The 20914-nt window shown below is 46.3% G+C and overlaps 1 long non-coding RNA gene across 1 annotated transcript; it reads left to right on the forward strand.

Moving 5' to 3' along the window:
* Positions 1–7741: 7741 nt before the first annotated feature.
* On the forward strand, positions 7742–9753 carry LOC139178690 (uncharacterized). The gene is made up of 3 exons (XR_011563179.1): positions 7742–7949; positions 8958–9109; positions 9593–9753. It is a non-coding gene; the product is annotated as an uncharacterized lncRNA (long non-coding RNA).
* The last annotated feature ends 11161 nt before the right edge of the window (positions 9754–20914 follow it).

The following is a 20914-nucleotide window of genomic DNA, read 5'->3' on the forward strand; positions in this document are numbered from 1 at the left end:
ATGTTGGAGAGTATATTCCCATTATTGGGTGATTGTCTTTAGGAATCTTGGGGGAAGGAGTCGACGTTTTGTCAGTCATCTAGAGTGACAGTGATCCTGGGACAAAACACGGGGATTGAGGAGGTCTGCTGAGCAGGAGTGAGGGGCCATGCTGGTTGCCCCTGGCGCACATATGATCCAGGCTCTGATGTTTGGGAGGCAGGCCGGGCCCCTCGGGGCGGTGGTCTGGGCTCTGGTGCAACAGTGCAGGATTCTGAAGGCAGACCCTGGCAATAGCCTTCATCCTCAGGTTTTAGGTGAGACCCAGGGTGGCACAATGGAGTCTACGGGGCTCAGGAGCACAGTGGTGGCCTGGATCGCACTGGACAGCTTGAGACAGACCCTGGAGGAAACTCCAGGAATACTTGGGAATATTTTTAAGCATGTGAATTTCTAAAAAGAAATGTCCTTGTGATGTGGGCCAGACACCTTGGACCATCATGTTGGTCATGCTTTGATTTTCCCTATTTCATCCTTCTGTTCAGGCATTTGACTGTTTCTCTTTCTGACTTCCAAATTATGGCTTTGCTTCTGAAACTAGTTCAGTCTTTCCCAAATGTGGTTAGTAGTAGGCTTTGGGGGGAAAAAGCCAAGCTTCTCTGGGCTCCAAGTGTCAGACGAAGAACACACAGCCTCAGGTGCCAATCAGAAAGTGACTTCCAGCTTCTGCTACACAGCATCGTGGAGGTTATCACCACATAGGGCGGCTGTGAGTATTGCCTTAATGTGTACGTGAAGACTGCCTACGTGAGGATAGGCAGAAGCTATTCACACAGAGCTGGCTGTATGTAGCAAGGGAGGCAGCCTCTGTCACTTGTTTTGTCAGAGATTCAAAGGCAGGCAGAGAAGTAGGAAAGGTTCATGGTAGCAAAAAGGAAGGTTTCGGGTGTGTCCTGGCTGGAAGCTGCTGCTGTGGGAAGGCTGGAGGCAGTAACTAGAAGGGGACGTCCTATCAGTTTGTTAGAGGGACCTATTTGGCTTCCTCTGGTTGGTCCCAAGTTGGAAGCAGGGACAAAATGAAGCTGTTGTTCATCAGGTCCTGGGCATTTTGGACTGAATGCTGCAGGGTTACTATTTGACTCTGACTGTCACTGGGGACAGCAGGCTGGTTCCTGGGCTGGTTACTGTGGATGAGAGGTTGGCTCCTTGGGCAGCTGCAGCAGGTGAGGGGCCAGAGCTCTGTTTTTATATGTAGTCTGGCCTTTGTCTGTTTGTATATTCAGTCTCTCAAGTGCTTGGACACAGTACCAAGCTTATAAAAGTAGCCGTTATTAATATTGTCACCTCTACGGGTGACAATGCCGTAGATTGTCACCCAGATTTCTCACCTGGATGACCATAGCACCTGGCACTGTCGTGTCTGTGGCTTCCCTGAAGTGTGCACCCTGGATTGTTTCCACACCTGGCTGATGCTCTTTGTGGACCGACCTTTCTAAGGCAGCTTGGCTAGGGCATTGGTGGTGTGGTCAAAGCTGTGGGTACAAACAGTTGCTGAATACACAGTTGCCTTCTGTTCCTAGAGGCTTGGGGTTCCACGACTGATTCTATGTTCTTTGTGTTTTAAATCTTTTTTTTTTCAAATGTATTTATTTGGCTGCACTGGGTCTTTGTTGCTGTGTGTGGACTTTCTCTTGTGGATGCTCTAGGGTGCTTGGGACTTGGGGCCTCCAGAGCACAGGCTCAGTAATTGTGCACAGGCTCTGTTGATCCTTGGCCTGCGGAATCTTCCTGGACCAGGGATTGAACTCATGTCCCCTGCATTGGCAGGCGGATTCTTTACCACTGGACCACTAGGGACGTCCTAAATTCTTTAATGTTATAAACTTTCCTGGGCCGGCCCATGTCCTCTGCTGGGCCACCACCGTTGGCATCCTTTTCCATCTCTCCCATTGAATTCCTTGATTTCTCGTTCCCCCATTTCTCTCCCTTCTTCAGTTCCTTTGGTATTTTCTCTGGATCTCCAGTTTTTCACTATTTTCTGATGACCGTTCTGACTGCTTCCTCATTTTCACAGCTTCCAAAATATTTTCAGGCTGGCAAGTTACTTTCTATTGCTGCTGTAACAAATTCCTATAAACGTGGTGGCTCAAAACAACCCAGATTTATTATCTCACAGTTTTGGAGGTCAGAAATCTTCCTGAGTTAAGATCACATCAGCAGGGCTGTGTCCCTTTGGAGGCTCTCGGGGAGAACAGAGGTGCCTCCAAAAACCAGAAAAGGTATTCTCTGTAGCCCCTTCCTCCATCTTCAGAGTCTGCAGAGTCTCTCCCTGTGAGTCTGCCTCTGTTTCTCTCTGACTCTGGTCCTCCAGCCTCCCTCTAAGGACCTTGTGAGTACAATGAGGCCACCTGGATAATCCAGAGTAACCTCCCACCTCAAGATCCTTAAATTAACCTAATCACCCCTGCAAAGTCCTTTTGCCTTGTAAGGTAACATTCATTGGTCTGGGATTAGGATATGGGTGTCTGTTAGAGGTTGGACTGGGTTCTCAAATTCTGTATGTTGAAGTTCTAACCACAGGACCTCAGATTGTGACTGTATTTGGAGACAGGGCATTTAAGAGGTGATTAAGCTACCATAAAGTTGTCAGGGTGGGCCTGATTCCATTGACTGAACTGATGCCCTTGTCAGAAGAGATTAGGACACAGACGCAGAGGGAAGGTGATGCAATGACTCAGGGAGAAGAAGGTGGCCAAGGTGGGGATAAGCACCTCAGGAGGACCTGCTCTGCTGACACCTTGATCTTGAAACTGCAGCCACTAGACTTGTGAGAAGATGAACTCTGCAGTATCATCACCCAACCTGAGGTATTTTCTGCATCCCGTCTGTGGTGTGGCAGCCCCAGCAAACTCAGACAACATCTTTGAGGGGCTATTTTTCTTTTGGCCAGAGGGTCAGTCTCAATTTGGCCTGAGTTTAGTCTATTTGAGGAATGATAATACTTGTTCTTTTACCTGAGAGACCTAAGAAACCAGAGGCCTACCTGCACTGAATGAGCCAGGGTGACACGCCTCTCTCCGTAACTCAAGGGCTCTGAATCTGAAATTCGACATGGACTCTTTCAGACAGTGGATCCAGCAGGAGTGATTGGTGAACAGGACCAGGGCTGAATTAGGGGTTTTGAGCACAGATAGTTTGTCTACAACAAGGAAACCATGCCCCCAGCCGGAGATAGTGGTAGAAAGGTAAGATGCTTGGGGCACCATGCTGTAGCAACATGGCCTACCCACCCGGGCACACGTACAGGGTGTCCTATCTCAGAGAGTCCAATGACAATGAACTGATTTCCATGTGCTTTTTATAATCACCTTGGGCTGGAGATTTTACACAACGTCACACACAGGGCTCCTGCCCCCTGCTGTGGGGGAAGGGAGTGGGACCACTGTGGAGATGATCACGTGGTGTTAGAGCTGACTGGGGAGTAAGAACATGGACAAAAAGAGGTTATGTGACAGGATCGCAGATGTATTTGTGTGGTTACATTGATGTGTGTCTCCTCCATGGCTCACAGCACCCTGAGGGCTGTGTTTGCCCTAATGATCACTGCATCGAGGCCTAAAACTGAAGATGTTTCATGAGTGGACAGATGCTGAAGTCCCATCTGGTAAGGATTTGGAAGAGTGAGATGAAGCTGCCATCATTTGTACACTACTTTTTAATTTTTGGAGGACTTTCAGTTTTATTTTCTCATTTGATCCACATATGTGCTGATATTTGCTTGACCCTGGTGCTATGGGTCCTGCACGGGAGCACAGGGACTTGCGCGTCTGCAGTCAGTGGTGGAACTGGGACTGGGAAGCAGCCTCTGACTCATCCCATCTTTTTTGGCTTCTTGCTTTCCCTGATAGAGAAACTACAGCACACGGAGGTAAAATAATCTTCACAGGGTTATAGAGCGACATTATATGAAAAACAAAATCACAGTGAAAATCTATCAGGTAAAAATAAGCAGTATTTCCCCCAATTATTTTCCTCCATTTGTTTATTCTGGTCCAAGGTAGATTCCCTACCATTGCATAAGTTTGCTTTCCCTACCAAGATGTTCCTTTCAAAATAAATTTGAGTTTAAAGATGTTCCTTTATAATAAGCAAAATAAACTTGAGTTTGGGGTCTTCATTTATGTGACTACTGAGATGCCATCAATCTTAGTTGCCATTCACATTCTCTTAGGAAAATTTTCTTTCTGTCATAAAGATGATTTAGCATACTCCTTCATGTCCTTTTCAATATATTCAAAATAAGAAGAAATAATCCCAGGGTTTCCCTGGTGGCTCAGTGGTAAAAAAAATTCGCCTGCCAATCTCTGGTCTGGGAAGATCCCACATGCCGCAGAGCAACTAAGCCCACGCACCACAACTATTGAGCCTGTGCTCAGGAATCCACTAGTGAGCCCTCGCACCACAGCTGTGGAAGCCCGCGTGCCTCAGAGCCTGTGCCCTGCAAGAAGGGAAACCACCGCAGTGAGAACCCGGTGCACCACAGCTACAGAGTAGCCCTTGAGTGCCACAACCAGAGAAGAGCCTGCCAGCAATGAAAACCCAGCACAACCAGAAATGAATGAAGAGAGAAAGAAGAAATAATTCCAGCCTGATAATTACTTATTTAACATGTAAATATGTAATACTTTGGAGTAGAAATCTGGGCTGAGAGTATGTGGTAGGAGCCTGTCTCTGACCTGTGTTCCACAGGGCTGGGAACTCGGAGCTGAGAAGTTGGCCGGGCCCTCCTAGTGCCTAAGAAGGCGGTGGGCCCTCGAGATCCAGTTACCCCCTGGGCTGTAGTACCTCCCCCCAAATCTTAACCTCATTTTGCTGACAAAATCAGCATCTGCATCTTTTCCCTTGACTGTTAGTACTGGGGATCACTTAGCACCTCTGTGGTGGAGCAGGACAGACAAGGCATGTCCTTGCAAGGCATCATCCAGTCATTTGCAGATGGAATACTAAACAAAAAAGAAAAAGAATCACCTTGTTTGGCAGCACTTTCTGTCTAAATCACCCATTAAGTAACCTCTTTAAAAGGGATTCTCACCTTCATAGAGTTCTGGATATTGCTGCTTTGAAGAGTGAAACTTTATGGGAAATTGTTAAGTAGGATTATTTACTCTGATTGTTCAGCAGCAGATAAAACATAAATGCAGGCTTTAAAATAGAATGTATTATTTGCCCTTGATGAGTGTACTCATACTTAAATATTAGAGCTGTCTCTGCTTTCTGTCCTGTTTGCAATATTCTCAAATAGAATACATTCTAAGGGAAGAGATTTCAGTTGAGACTGTGAGCCAGTCTCACCCTGTGTATCTGTGGCAAACTGTTTGTTGCTCAAAATACTTGCTTTTCCTCCCACCAAGGATTGTAGACCCCACCACATGGAACAGATGTGAGCATGGGATTGACTGTGGCCAGCGAAGGGTGAGAAAAAGTGGCAGAAGTCATTCCAAGCAGAAGGGCTAGGACCAGCGTGGTCTCTTGTCTGAACGGAGCATTTCCTTGGGTTTGAGAGAAAAGAGCATGGAACAGGGGGGCAGTGGGCCCACTGCGGACGACCAACAAAAGCAAGAAAGAGGGTCTGTTGCCAAAAGCTTTCAACGCTGTTACTCACACATGACTCTGCCTGCCCCAGCTAAAGTCGTGTCCAGGGTCTCTCCCAGGACTTTCTTACGATAATCTTTCAGTTAAACATACCTATGCATCCTACATGTTCCATGTCAGTCCTGAGTTCAGTTAGTCTATCCTGTGATTCTAATTTACGCTTGTCGGATCACTAGTCCTAATCTGAGGTTCAGAATAGCAGTGTGAGGAGTGGTCTGAGTCCTTCCTCAGGCAGTGCTGTTCTATGCAATGTCCCTCCTAGTGACCGCAGCTGGAAGGAATCCTTCCATCACAGCACACGCGTGAAGCCCTTGGGTGCCTACTTACAGATAACCACTTTGTATATTTGCATTGGGTAATTTAGTCCTAAATCAACCCTAGTTAGTAGGATTACTTTGATTACTAAATTACTGACAATAATATGGACTAAAACAATCTAGAAGTCATTTCTTCTGAAGAGACCAGAAACATAGGAGCAAGTCAGATTGAAAGGTTTTTATTTTATTTTATTTTTTTTTTGGTTTTTATTTTTTTATGTGACTTTTTAAAATTTCATTTTCTAACTTAACAATATTGTACTGGTTTTACCATATATCAACATGAAAGGTTTTTAAAAATAGATTTTGATACGGGTTTACAAATCCTTATCTAAAAATTCAAAATCCAAAACAGTTCTAAAAATTGAACATTTTTACTGACAAATTTCATAGCAAAATTTGACAGGCATTGTGAATATCCCTGGAGGAAATACAGCGTTTTCCCACGCAATCATTTTTCCCCTTGGAGAATCTCAAGGGAGTCTTATTTTGGGAAATGATGCCCTGAGATAATCTTGCTATTAGTACTGAAGAGCTCCTCATTTATTTTTTGCATAAATTTGGATTTTTTTCAGTTTACTTTGAGTCATTCTTTACTGCCTGACTATGCCAGGTTATCTGATGGCTTCACAGTGTAATGATCACATCTATGTGCCCAGTTCTTCAGGGCTGATGAAGCAGTTTTGTATTCATTTCTCATTTGGTCCTCAGTAAACCCCTATTTTTCAGTAATTCAGGAGTGGAGACACAGGACCCAGCTGGAACGTGGCAGAAGCAGAGCTGAAGCTTGGCTCTGGCCTTTGGGATCGCCCTGCCCCCAGTAGAGACTAACCCCAGTGCTGTCTCCAGGACAGCTTGTCAATGGCTCTCACAGGCAGGAAGAGTCCCATGTTTTAGATAATGCACAACCTTCACACCTACGAGGGAAACAAGTAAAGAGCAGCGGTGGAATAGCCGTGGCCCAGGAAGAGCAGTGGGATTCGGACTGTGGGAAGGACGGAGGGCCTGTGGGCAACGTATGGACCGTTCAGCAGCCCGCCCTCCTCTGCCCCCGGTTTCTCTCTGTTCCCTCAGGAAGCTGAAAAGTCAAGATGAGTTAGGAGATATTTTATTGACCTGAAGTTATTGTGGCTCAGGAAGTTTTATGGCTTCTACAGCAGGTTGTGAAAGGGTCTGGTTCCCAAACCTTGGATTCGTTCCCTTGATATCCAGGAAGGCAGGGCTGTAGAAGCACCAGTTCAAGCTCTTCATTCCAGCACAGACCCAGGAGGGGCATCACTGACAGGATGCCAGTGAGTCAATCGGCAGAAGAGTTGGAGCTGGAATTCAGCTTCTTCACTGCTGAGTGAGCTCTCAACCTCAGCACCTGTAGACGGGAGGCCCGGATCCCTTGTGCTGTATGTTCTGTGCTCTACCAGCAGAGGGCACCATGAGACCGGGAATGTTTTCAGTAACGGTTTCTACTCCAGGCATTACTGGAAGTGTGTCAAGATTTAACACAATATAGGGATACGGCATTCGTGGATTGTGAGAATGAGTATTTGAATATGTGGTTTTTACAAAAAGATACGAAACATCATGATGTACTCTAAAGTGGGACTAGATAGAGCTGGGACAAGGGGGAGCTCTTTTGAAAACCAGATTTAGGGAAGCATCAGTGTTGGCTAAGCCCCTGAGGGGCCACTGAATGTTCTGTCCTTGTCATCCAGGCAGAGGAACACACTGCCGTTTGTGCTGAGATAAAATGGGCAGAACACACGGGACTCACTCCCTCTCTAGAGCAACGTGTCACATTAAAACAAGGCACTGCTTCCAAGCTTGGTTCCCAGGGAAGAAGGCAGACAGCTGGGATGAAGCGCTTCCCTGCGCCTTCTAGCTGCTCAACTTGGTGACAATTAGATCACTTTGCAGGGCCTTCATGGGAATGAGATGAGACTGCATGAAGCTGCCCAGGGTGATGCCGGGCGCAAGGAGGACCGACCCAAGAGGACCTGTGCTCGGGTGAGGGCTTTTGGCTACTAGCTTGGGCTGGAGATGGCCAGTGTCCTGCAGTGTTTGGGAGATTACTGGAGTCAGTATGAGAGCAGAGGCTTGGTGCCTGGACCATGGGTGACCTGCTGGGCATAGTCTTGTGCTTGAACAGGAAGGCCCTGATCAGTTTAGCGTGGGGCAACAGGGCAGTGCCCTGTTAGAGACCTGGTTCCAGGGCCTGGCCGTGCCCCCTGGGTCTCTGGGTGGGGTGAGCCTGCAAAGCATCAAGAGCACTTCCTATTCACACTGGGCCTGGGCCCGCACTTCCTGTTTGCACTGGGCCTGGGCCCGCAGGCTCACCTGCAGGGGGTGCTGTCAATTCAGACCAAGGTTGCTAAATCCGAGGGGGTGCTAGGAGCATCTTCACTAAAATCACCTTCCCCTACCTCCCTCTGCCCATCCTGCTCCTTCCCTTCCTCTGCATCTTGCAGGTTGGAAAGGTTGTGAGTGAGATTACAAGTCCAATAGGGACTGACGTGGAAGTGGCAGGGGAAGTGGCAGGGGAATCCACCAGGCCTGGCAGGCGGGTGTGTACAGGAGGATGGGCCAGTGGTGATGCTGCAAGTTTGGTGAAATGTGGATCTTGCTGCTCTTTGAGGGGAAGCTGGGGTGGGAGGGTGATATTAGATTTGCTTTATACATGCAGCTGATGTGCATTTGGATTTTGGGAGAGGGAAGAGGCCTGGAGGTACCTGTTTGGGTGTTTTCCACAAGGCAATTATAAGTGAAGCCACAAGTGTGGATAGAATCTCTGGGGAGTAAAGACTTTCAGAGAAGCTGAGAGGCGTGTGGGTTGGAAACAGAGGTAAGTTCCCTTTAGAGTCCAAGAAGGGACACGGCAGCCTGAGGAGAAGACAAAAGGGCTGTGAGATGTGGGTGGGACCCGAGGGGGAGAGAGATGGGAGCAGAGAGGATCTCAAACTGCTGAAGAGGCGGGGCGTCCGGCCCTCTGAGTTGACTGGCCGTTGTTATTGGCAGGCGCAGGACAGTTTGCATCTGAAACCACTTTACTGCGTAGGCTGAACAGGAGGCAAAAGCCCATTTTCTGCTGAAATTACCAAAAAAAGTCATCACATGATGATTCTGTGAACAGGTGAAATGTATATAACACTGAAAACAAGACGCTGAAGGTAAGGCATGACACCAGCACTTGCTGAATGCTGTTTTATTTCACTCTCACCACTACCTTCTGAGGAAGACCTCATTACACTCATTTCGCAAAAGAGGCGACTGAGGGACAACAGAGCTGTTTTGCCCAGATCATAAAGCTAGTAAATGGTAACAAACGGCAGAACCAGCTTTTGGCCGGCTTGAGCGCTTCTAGATTCCAAGTTCCATCCTCTCTGTCGTGACCTTCATGTGTCACTTGCCTACTGGTCTGGCCTGTCAGCTTTCCTCTGCGCCAGTTCTTCTGTGTCCCTGCCTAGCTGCCCACTTAATAAAATTATACAGTAGACACTTTCAGTCCATAGCTTCATGATGTCCCACTGAAAAAAAATTTTACCGTTTTGAAATTTTCCTCTCCTTTGATGTTTGCGAAGCTGCCTGACCGTTTCTTCTGTTTCGCTGACTGTCTTTCCGCTGTTCACCCCCTTGGTGGCTGGCTTCTCCAGGACTGTGTTGTTGGATATCTTCTCCATTAACTGCACCAGGATCACAAAGTCAAATGACTTTAGGGGCCAGCGAGAGAATGAAACTGTGACCAGCCAATGGATGAGATGTGGCCTGCTGCATTCGGACACGGAACATTGATACGGAGATGTGGGGTCCAGGTGAGAGGGAGCGGGGATGGTGGGTATCAGAGTTTATGAGAAATGAACCAAGCAGTGTCTACCAGGGGGCAGGCATGGAGGGACTGTGGAATGCAGGCTCAAGGAAAATTAGCTTTGAGGAAATTGATAGGATGTTTGGAATAAAGGAACTCAAAAACACATGGCCCAGTTGGGCCAGTTAGACATCAGAGGCTGGAAGGTCACTTTTTTCACCGTGCCCTTAGACAAAACATCTGGGCTTTATTTATAATTAGTGAGCAAATAAGCAAGCAGTCTTCTTCACACCAGTTTCCAGGCCAACACTGGAACTGGCAGGGGATGTGGATTGAGGTTGAAAGACTGTCACTGTGGAGATGGGTGATGAGGCCCAGAATGCTGACGGGGTCCCAAAGGGCACTGGAAAAGGGGGGTGACTTCCACTAAAACAGGGAATTCTATTCATCTTTTCATTTGAAAAGATCTTAGTTTCAATAAATCTTCAGTCTTTTCTAGGTACTCCACCAGTATCAGGGAGTTGATATCTGATGACAGGAAACCAAACCTCTGAAACCACTGTTGATCCTCAGAAAAAATTTGGATGAATAGAATTGAAATGTAACAGTTTTGCACTGTTACATTTCTAAGGTCATACTGTTACTTTAGGGGTCTTTTGAACATATCCTTCAGGAAGCCTGAATGGTCAGCACAGGTTCAGGGGAAGGTTTTCTGTGGCAGGTCCCGAGCCTTTGAGAAATGGCCCAGGGGATTTGAGGACCCCCCCAGTCAGAGTTTACAGGCATATATAAGATCCACAGACACAGGCAGGACAATAAAAGCCGCTTTACTTTGGGGTGTGAGAGAGAATCGCTAGGAATGCATGGAATTTCATGGATCTCATCCAAAAATGGAGAAGGCAATGGCACCCCATTCCAGTACTCTTGCCTGGAAAATCCCATGGACGGAGGAGCCTGGTAGGCAGCAGTCCATGGGGTCAAACAGAGTCGGACATGACTGAGCGACTTCACTTTCACTTTTCACTTTCATGCGTTGGAGAAGGAAATGGCAACCCACTCCAGTGTTCTTGCCTGGAGAATCCCAGGGACGGGGAAGCCTGGTGGGCTGCTGTCTATGGGGTCACACAGAGTCGGACACGACTGAAGTGACTTAGCAGCTTAGCAGCATCCAAAAATACCACCTTTTGAGAAGAAGACTTAGGGAGACTTCCCTGGTGGTCCAGTGGTTAAGAGTCCACCTTGCAATACAGGGTATACAGGTTTGATTCCTGACTGGAGAACTAAGATCCCACATGCCATGAGGTAACTACGTCTGTGTGCGGCAACTACTGAGCCCTCGAGCCGCAACTAGAGAGTCTGTGTGCCACGACAGAAGACCCTGAGTGACACAATAATGATTCCACACGTCACAGCTAAGATCCAACAGAGCCAGATAAATAAACAGACACCTCGTGCTATCAGCCCGACCCCAGGGGGCCTTAAGTTCCTTCACCAAAAGGACAGTGGACCGCAATACAAAGCTACCTCTCAAATGTCTGGGTCACGTGAAGAGTTGAAGCTTGATCAGGAAAGCTCCCCCATAACCAATTGCTGTGGGGAAATGCAGACCATGCTGGGGGGAGTCTGGAAATGCATGTCCTTATCTGTGTCCCCTTCTGCTCCTTCCTGCCGACTTCTCAGAGCAGCCTTGCTTCTTCAGTGTCATCATCATCACTGTCACTCAGGTAAGCAGCTGGAAGACATCCCTCCACCTCCCAGGTCACTGTGGTCCCTCCTGTACGAGCCCTGACTCTTCCTTGCTTTCCTAAGGCAAAGACAGTCCCAGGGATTACATTCCACCCCACCACCTCCTGTTAAGAGAGGGGGATGTGCCCTGAATTTTGAGGCCAGTGCAGCCCAGGACCCTGCAGTCACGAGACGGACTTGGTGTCTGTTCTAAGGTCAGTTCCTCAGATAGATTGCAGAATTCCTCTCGTGTCTCCAAGGCCCCAGGCATGCTTGTCTCAGGTTTGTGGTGAGGTTTTCATGTCCTTCCCTGCCTCTTCTCTTTCTGCACCTGTGGGGCCAACATTATTAGCTAATCGATGTGTTCTTATCCTCAGTTCCTGCACCCAGGAGAGCGGCTGCTTCTAGTTGACGAGCTAGCACCCAAGCAGAGCCTTAGATCTCCCTAAGAGTCACCTTTCACTGCACTCCATGCCATCAGTCTGTTCTTAATTCCTGATCTGGGGCTTTGTCTTCCTAATTCCATCTTTTCCCGTGTTATTTCTACCTAGAATACTCTCCCCCACTACCCAGCAGTTCCTGCCCTTGGGTTGCGGGATGCGTAATGCATAAAACAAACACTCTTTCCTTTCTTCTAATAGAAAACTCATGAGGATCCATGACAAAGATGAACAACAGCTCTGTAGGGTGATAACAGAAGAAGACCCTACCCCAATTTCCCAGGAAACGTTGACTCACATCACTGTTAGTAAGGGGAGTAGGAAGTTAGTTCTAGATCATACATTTCCCTCTCATTACCCCCCCCCCACATCAGTACAGGAGGGAGGGGTAAGAGGCATGTGGACTCACATTGTCCACTGTCTGCAGCTCCAGGAAGGTGGCCGCACACACTGGGATGCTAGGCAGCAGCCCCTCGGATGCTCTGGACCCCATGACCGACCAGAAGGAATCTCCCAACACTCATGTGGACAGTGTGGGCTGCCGAAATGCTCCATATCCTGTTTTCATCACTGCTGTTGTTGTCACTCAGTCATGTCCAACTCTTTGTGATCTCATGGACTGCAGCACGGCAGGCTTCCCTGTCCTTCACCATCTCCTGGAGTTTGCTCAAACTCATGTCCATTGAGCTGATGGTGCCATCCAACCATCTCATCTTCTGCCACCCTCTTTTCCTTCTGCCTTCAATCTTTTCCAGCATCAGGGTCTTTTCAATGAGTTGGCTCTTCACATCAAGTTGCCAAAGTATTGGAGCTTCAGCTTCAGCATCAGTCCTTCCAATGAGTATTCAGGGTTGATTTCCTTTAGGATTGACTGGTTTGATCTCCTTGCTGTTTAAGGGACTCTCTAGAGTCTTCTCCTGGAGAAGGCAATGGCAACCCACTCCAGTACTCTTGCCTGGAAAATCCCATGGATGGAGGAGCCTGGTAGGCTGCAGTCCACGAGGTCACTAAGAGTCGGACACGAGTGAGCGAATTCACTTTCACTTTCACTTTTTACTTTCATGCATTGGAGAAGGAAATGGCAACCCACTCCAGTGTTCTTGCCTGGAGAATCCCAGGGACAGGGGAGCCTGGTGGGCTGTCATCTATGGGGTCACACAGAGTCGGACATGACTGAAGTGACTTAGCAGTAGAGTCTTCTCCAACAGTTTCATCAATGGGACTAGGCCTAGACAGAGTTCTCCATTCAGCGATCTCTCCCAGCACGTGTCCATTACTCCCTCAGAAAACATACAAACTCTGGTGTTTCCAGCAGCTATGCTTTGCTGCACCCCAACTGCACGCCTCCTGAAAACCAGGATGCACTTCTTCACTGCATCAGGTCAGCTCTGCACCATGTCAACACTCATGGAAGTGTAGAGAGTTAACCTGGCAAACCCCTTCTTACAAAATCCTCTACAACTTTTTCTTTCCCCCGGAACTCTTTCCTGGAGTCAGCAGCCTCATCACTCCACCTGTAAGTCTGCTTGTCTGGGCCTCTCTGGCTGAGCTGGCTTCAGCCCTGTCTTCCCAGACTTCAAGTCACTTCTTTTCTTATGTAGAGTGACTTCTATAATTTGTGTATTCGCTTTCATTCCTTTGCTGATCTAACAAAGATTCTCCTTGGAATTTGCTCCAAATTCCAAGGTACTATCCAATGTCTGTTCTCTCATTTTTCTACAGTAAATGAACTCAGGGTGTTTAGCTGGGCATGTGGCCATGAGAACAGACCTCACCCCCCAGAGAGCATGGCTCTGTGAGTACAGGGCACCAAAGGGATATAGGTGTTCTGAGAAGTGTCCTCCAGAACAGGAGCACACCCTTTCCTGCCTTTGTCTCCTTTTTGCCCGGAATGTGGATGTTATGGCTGGAATTAGAACAGCAACTTTTGGATCAAGAGTTAAAGGCTGTGTGCTGGAGATGGCAGGTGCAACCAAAGAGAAAAAACAGGGGCTTTGGTGGATGATCAAAACTTTTATTTAAATTAAAAAATTTTTAATTTAAATTTTTAAACTTTAAGTTTTATTTTTTTAAACAAAGTCTCATAACATGTACACACAGAAGAGACCCAAGAAAATTAGCTCTTAAAGTTTTTTGTTGTAATTTTTCTCTATGCATTATGTTTATAATTGAAAAAACCCTCAAATTCCATGATTTGAGGCCTTTTAAAAATTTTAGTTTCTCTCTTAAGATTTCCATTAATTTCTTATATCAAAGAAAATAAATAAATAATTGGTAACTTGATTCTTAAAATATTCTAGTTTTGACACAAAGGGATATTGAATTTCTGGCAACAGAGGTCAGATTTGGATCCCTGATTTATCTCTCTAGATATTCAAACCTTTATTTGAGCCTTACATTTAACTGGCCCTGCTCTCCTGTCAAACAGTTGAGCTCCAAGACTTCCAACATAGGATAAGGAGCAAAGGAGACAGAGATCAGGGCATGGGGTGCAGAGCTGCTCCTAGAGGGATAAGAAAGTCGATTTTTTCTATGTTCCTGCTTTGCCAAACAAAAGCTGATGAAGTGTTTTTATCTAGGGAGAAGGTAGTTGCTGGGCCTTCTACTCATTCCTGATCAAACTTAGACAAAACAACGAGGCATGCCTGGGCCCAGCCCTTGGGATGTGGTTCAGAGGCCAGGTCAAGGCTCCTGCCTGTAGGGGTGGGAGCTGGGGTGGAGAGACAGACTCTCCTTGGCTGGCCTCCAAGTTCTGAGGCCTAAACCATTTGGAATCATGGGGGGATCATGGCCACTGTCCTTGGCAGTGCCGGCAGCCTCCTGTTTTTACAATCTGTGAGTTTCTTTCACTTGGTGCAATGTGAAATGATCCCTTTGCCTGATCCTCCTTCTTTAACCTTAAAGTTGGGTCATGTGTGGGCTGAAAGGGGGTGAATCTGTAATCACACTTGATGGTAAAACCAGAGTAAAAGGCTCTTACTAATCCAACTTTTCAGAAATTCAGATGTAAAGTTTCATCAAAACTTAAATATAATTAAGGCCCTATCATGAAAAATATTCAAGGCTCTGGTTCTCTTCTCTTTTAGACCTTTTTACCCAAGGAGATGTTGTGCCCTTCAAAGAACCAGCTCTCTTCCCATTGTCTCCAACTGAATGGTGTGTGTGTGTACGCTCAGTAGTGTCTGACTTTTTGTGACTCCATGGAGCCCACCAGGCTCCTCTGTCCACGAGCTTTCCCAGGCAAGAATACTGGAGTCGGTTACCGTTTCCTTCTCTAGGGGAGCCCAGGAATCGAGCCTGCACCTCTTTCATCTCCTGCATTGAGGCAGGTTCTTTACCACGGAGCCACCGTGTTTTCCTCCCGTGCTGTGTTCACAGCCAAGTAAGTGCAGGGGCTTGGAACCCAGAAGGGACAGGCGCGTGAGGGTAGCTGAAGATAGAGTTACATATGCAGACTAAGGTGAAGTTCTGGCTGAGTGAGACATTTGTTTGGCAAGGATGGGGGTGTGTGTGCATCTGTGAAAACTTTAGAGAGAAGGTGGAAAGGAAAAGAAAGTTGCTCAGTCATGTCAGACTCTTTGTGACCCCATGGACTGTAGCTTACCAGGGTCCTCTGTCCATGGGATTCTCCAGGCAAGAATACTGGACTGGGTTGCCTGCCATTCCCTTCTCCAGGGGATCTACCTGACCCAGGGATCAAACCCAGGTGGGCAGGACGGGGGCCTCATAGGAGGACCCAGCTTCCTGCCTAATAGTGCATGGTGTTTTCTGGAAGTAAACTAGAGCCTCAGTCTCAGGGTAATTCCCTAAGGAAAGAATTTAAAATCCCATTGCAAGCTGAACATGGATTACAATTAAAACAAGCCTTCCTGCAGAAAAGGGATCAGGGCAATTTCTGGCCTGATAGGAGAAGATCTCCACGGTGGGGAACCCAGCACAGTGAAAAGAAAGAGGCTTATACAGCCCGCATTACTATGAAATTTCAGAACTCATATGACAAAAGAAAATATTAGTGGCTTCCAGAGTAAAATAAATACCAACAGTAACAACAAAATCCCACCATCCAGGGGCAGGATTCAACATATTTAACACTAGGTATGGCCTGGGCACTGGCCCATCAGAATGGATTTTCTGGAAGCACTTTCAGGTGGGACCCTGCTGGCCCTTTAACTGTTTGGATGGTGGAAAGGTTTAGAGATCAAAGAGGAGAGGCTGCAGGTGCTGGGACATGCTGGGGTAGGGGTGGGGGCTCACAGGATGCTGACCATCTACCAACTGGTACAAAAGAATCTCTATTTTAATAATAGGTGTGGCTGTGGTTAGTGTAGGCCAGCGGACTGTCCATCCTGCCCACTCCCCACCCCACTCTACCAAACGAGGGAAACGAATTAACATGGTACTCTCTTCTGATTCAATGCCTTTGGGCATCTGAGAAACAAAAATTCAAACCAAAATTTCTTACTTAGCCATGTTATCTGTCAAATATGAGTTATTTTCAGAATTGCAAGGCTTCAGAAAATTTACTTGCAATACAATGATGGATTCAGTTTTGGCAGGACCTGAAGTCTGTACAACCTAGGGGACTCTCTTTAAGAAAAACATTAAAAAATTGCTACTCCATAATTAGGTACAAAGTAAGTAGTTACTTAGAATCGTACAAGAAGTTACAACTAAATAAAATATTAGCTTTAAATATTATAAAGTCCAGAAAAAGTTCATTTCATTGACTGATTTCTATTATACTTTTTTTTTTGATTTCTGTTATACTTTTATACCTCATTTTCCTCATACTTTTTGATTGCTTCTTCATATGACAAAAGTCTTACACTATTTTTACAGAGCAATTAGAAACATTCAGTCCTTTCGCTGTGGTTGATCAGAATTTGTTATTTCCTATTGGTAATATGACCACAGGAAAAACCATAGCCTTGACTAGATGAACCTTTGTTGGCAAAGTAATGTCTCTGCTTTTGAATATGCTATCTAGTTTGGTCATAACTTTCCTTCCAAGGAGTAAGCATCTTTTAATTTCATGGCTGCAGTCACCATCTGTAGTGATTTTGGAGGCCAGAAAAATAAAGTCTGACACTGTTTCCACTGTTTCCCCATCTATTTCCCATGAAGTGATGGGACCAGATGCCATGATCTTCGTTTTCTGAATGTTGAGCTTTAAGCCAACTTTTTCACTCTCCACTTTCACTTTCATCATGAGGCTTTTTAGTTCCTCTTCACTTTCTGCCATAAGGGTGGTGCCATCTGCATATCTGAGGTTATTGAGATTTCTCCTGGCAATCTTGATTCCAGCTTGTGTTTCTTCCAGTCCAGCGTTTCTCATGATGTACTCTGCATATAAGTTAAATAAACAGGGTGACAATATACAGCCTTGACGAACTCCTTTTCCTATTTGGAACCAGTCTGTTGTTCCATGTCCAGTTCTGTTGCTTCCTGACCTGAATACAAATTTCTCAAGAGGCAGATCAGGTAGTCTGGTATTCCCATCTCTTTCAGAATTTTCCAGTTTATTGTGATGCACACAGTCAAAAGCTTTGGCACAGTCAATAAAGCAGAAATAGATGCTTTTCTGGAACTCTCTTGCTTTTTCCATTATCCAGCAGATGTTGGCAATTTGATCTCTGGTTCCTCTGCCTTTTCTAAAACCAGCTTGCACATCAGGAAGTTCACAGTTCACATACTGCTGAAGCCTGGCTTGGAGAATTTTGAGCATTACTTTACTAGCGTGTGAGATGAGTGCAATTGTGCAGTAGTTTGAGCATTCTTTGGCATTTCCTTTCTCTGGGATTGGAATGAAAACTGACCTTTTCCAGTCCTGTGGCCACTGCTGAGTTTTCCAAATTTGGTGGCATATTGAGTGCAGCACTTTCACAGCATCATCTTTCAGGATTTGGAATAGCTCAGCTGGAATTCCATCACCTCCACTAGCTTTGTTCATAGTGATGCTTTCTAAGGCCCACTTTACTTCACATTCCAGGATGTCTGGCTCTAGGTCAGTGATCACACCATCGTGATTATGTGGGTCATGAAGATCTTTTTTGTACAGTTCTTCTGTGTATTTTTGCCATCTCTTCTTAATATCTTCTGCTTCTGTTAGGTCCATACCATTTCTGTCCTTTATCGAGCCCATCTTTGCATGAAATGTTCCTTTGGTATCTCTGATTTTCTTGAAGAGATCCCTAGTCTTTCCCATTCTGTTGTTTTCCTCTATTTCTTTGCATTGATCGCTGAAGAAGGCTTTCTTATCTCTTCTTGTTATTCTTTGGAACTCTGCATTCAGATGTTTATATCTTTCCTTTTCTCCTTTGCTTTTTGCTTCTCTTCTTTTCACAGCTATTTGTACAGCCTCCCCAGACAGCCATTTTGTTTTTTTGCATTTCTTTTTCATGGGGATGATCTTGATCCCTGTCTCCTGTACAATGTCACGAACCTCATTCCATAGCTCATCAGGCACTCTATCTATCAGATCTAGGCCCTTAAATCTATTTCTCACTTTCACTGTATAATCATAAGGGATTTGATTTAGGTCAGACCTGAATGGTCTAATGGTTTTCCCTACTTTCTTCAATTTAAGTCTGAATTTAGCAATAAGGAGTTCATGGTCTGAACCACAGTCAGCTCCTGGTCTTGTTTTTGCTGACTGTATAGAGCTTCTCCATCTTTGGCTGCAAAGCATATAATCAATCTGATTTCAGTGTTGACCATCTGGTGATGTCCATGTATAGAGTCTTGTCTTGTGTTGTTGGAAGAGGGTGTTTGCTATGACCAGTGCATTGTCTTGGCAAAACTCTATTAGTCTTTGCCCTGCTTCATTCCGCATTCCAAGGCCAAATTTGCCTGTTACTCCAGGTGTTTCTTGACTTCCTACTTTTGCATTCCAGTCCCCTATAGTGAAAAGGACATCTTTTGGGGGTGTTAGTTCTAACAGGTCTTGTAAGTCTTCATAGAACCGTTCAACTTCAGCTTCTTCAGCGTTACTGGTTGAGGCATAGACTTGGATTACTGTGATATTGAATGGTTTGCCTTGGAAACGAGCAGAAATCATTCTGTCGTTTTTGAGATTGCATCCAAGTACTGCATTTTGGACTTGCAGTTGACCTTGATGGCCACTACATTTCTTCTGAGGGATTCCTGCCCGCAGTAGTAGATATAATGGTCATCTGAGTTAAATTCACCCATTGCAGTCCATTTCAGTTCACTGATTCCTAGAATGTCGACATTCACTCTTTCCATCTGTTGCTTGACCACTTCCAATTTGCCTTGATTCATGGACCTGACATTCCAGGTTCCTATGCAATATTGCTCTTTACAGCATCTGACCTTGCTTCTATCACCAGTCACATCCACAGCTGGGTATTTTTTTTGCTTTGGCTCCATCCCTTCATTCTTTCTGGAGTTATTTCTCCACTGATCTCCAGTAGCATATTGGGCAGCTACTGACCTGGGGAGTTTCTCTTTCAGTATCCTATCATTTTGCCTTTCATACTGTTCATGGGGTTCTCAAGGCAAGAATACTGAAGTGGTTTGCCATTCCCTTCTCCAGTGGACCACATTCTGTCAGATCTCTCCACCATGACCTGCCCATTTTGGGTTGCCCCACAGGCATGGCTTAGTTTCATTGAGTTAGACAAGGCTGTGGTACTAGTGTGATTAGATTGACTAGTTTTCTGTGAGTATGGTTTCAGTGTGTTTGCCCTCTGATGCCCTCTTGCAACACCTACCATCTTACTTGGGTTTCTCTTACCTTGGGCGTGGGGTATCTCTTCATGGCTGCTCCAGCAAAGCACAGCTGCTGCTCCTTACCTTGGATGAGGGATATCTCCTTACCGCCGCCCTTCCTGATCTTCAACGTGGGATAGCTCCTCTAGGCCCTCCTGCGCCTTACTCCTTGGAAGGGAGTTATGACCAACCTAGAGAGCATATTCAAAAGCAGACACATTACTTTGCTAACAAAGGTTCATCTAGTCAAGGCTATGGTTTTTCCTGTGGTCATGTATGGATGTGAGAGTTGGACTATGAAGAAGGCTGAGCACCGAAGAATTGATGCTTTTGAACTGTGGTGTTGGAGAAGACTCTTGAGAGTCCCTTGGACTGCAAGGAGATCCAACCAGTCCATTCTGAAGGAGATCAGCCCTGGGATTTCTTTGGAAGGAATGATGCTGAAGCTGAAACTCCAGTACTTTGGCTGCCTCATGCGAAGAGTTGACTCATTGGAAAAGATTCTGATGCTGGGAGGGATTGGGGGCAAGAGGAGAAGGGGATGACAGAGGATGAGATGGCTGGATGGCATCACTGACTCGATGGACGTGAGTCTCAGTGAACTCCGCGAGTTGGTGATTGACAGGGAGGCCTGCATGCTGCGATTCATTGGGTTGCAAAGAGTCGGACACGACTGAGCGACTGAGCGACTGATCTGATCTGATCTGATCTGATTGGTAATATAGGAAAATAAGTGTTCCTACTGGGACATAACCTCAGGCCCTGCAGGGGTGACGCCTGATGGAGACAGAGAGGACATGGTGAGTGGGGTTGCTCCTGGCTTGCAAGAACCCAGCTCTGCCTGGAAATGGAGGCGCCGCAATTCAGAGTGTCCACCATTCAGCTTCCCTGAGCCACACTGTAAACGTGCGTTCAGGCAGCTCCACTGACACAAGGGGATTTCCTGGTGGCTCAGACAAGCCGCTGCATACAAGCAAATGAAGACAAGTGTTTGCCTGCAATGCCATAGATCCAGGTTTGACCCCTGGGTTGGGAAGATCCCCTGGAGAAGGGAATGGCTACCACTCCAGTATTCTTGCCTGAAAAATCTCATGGACAGGAGGAGCCTTGTGGGCCACAGTCCATGGGGCCGCAAAGAGTCAGACATGACAGAATGACTAACACTTTCACCAGCACTCAGGAAGGTGGAGAATGTGACAGAGGGCAGGCAGAAGAGAGATGTTGCCCTAAACAATTGCTGTTAAAGTATCTAATTTTTGAAGAATTTGTAAACA

The sequence above is a fragment of the Bos indicus genome, chromosome 22, assembly GCF_029378745.1.
Source record: "Bos indicus isolate NIAB-ARS_2022 breed Sahiwal x Tharparkar chromosome 22, NIAB-ARS_B.indTharparkar_mat_pri_1.0, whole genome shotgun sequence".
In the NCBI taxonomy this organism is placed as follows: domain Eukaryota; kingdom Metazoa; phylum Chordata; class Mammalia; order Artiodactyla; family Bovidae; genus Bos; species Bos indicus.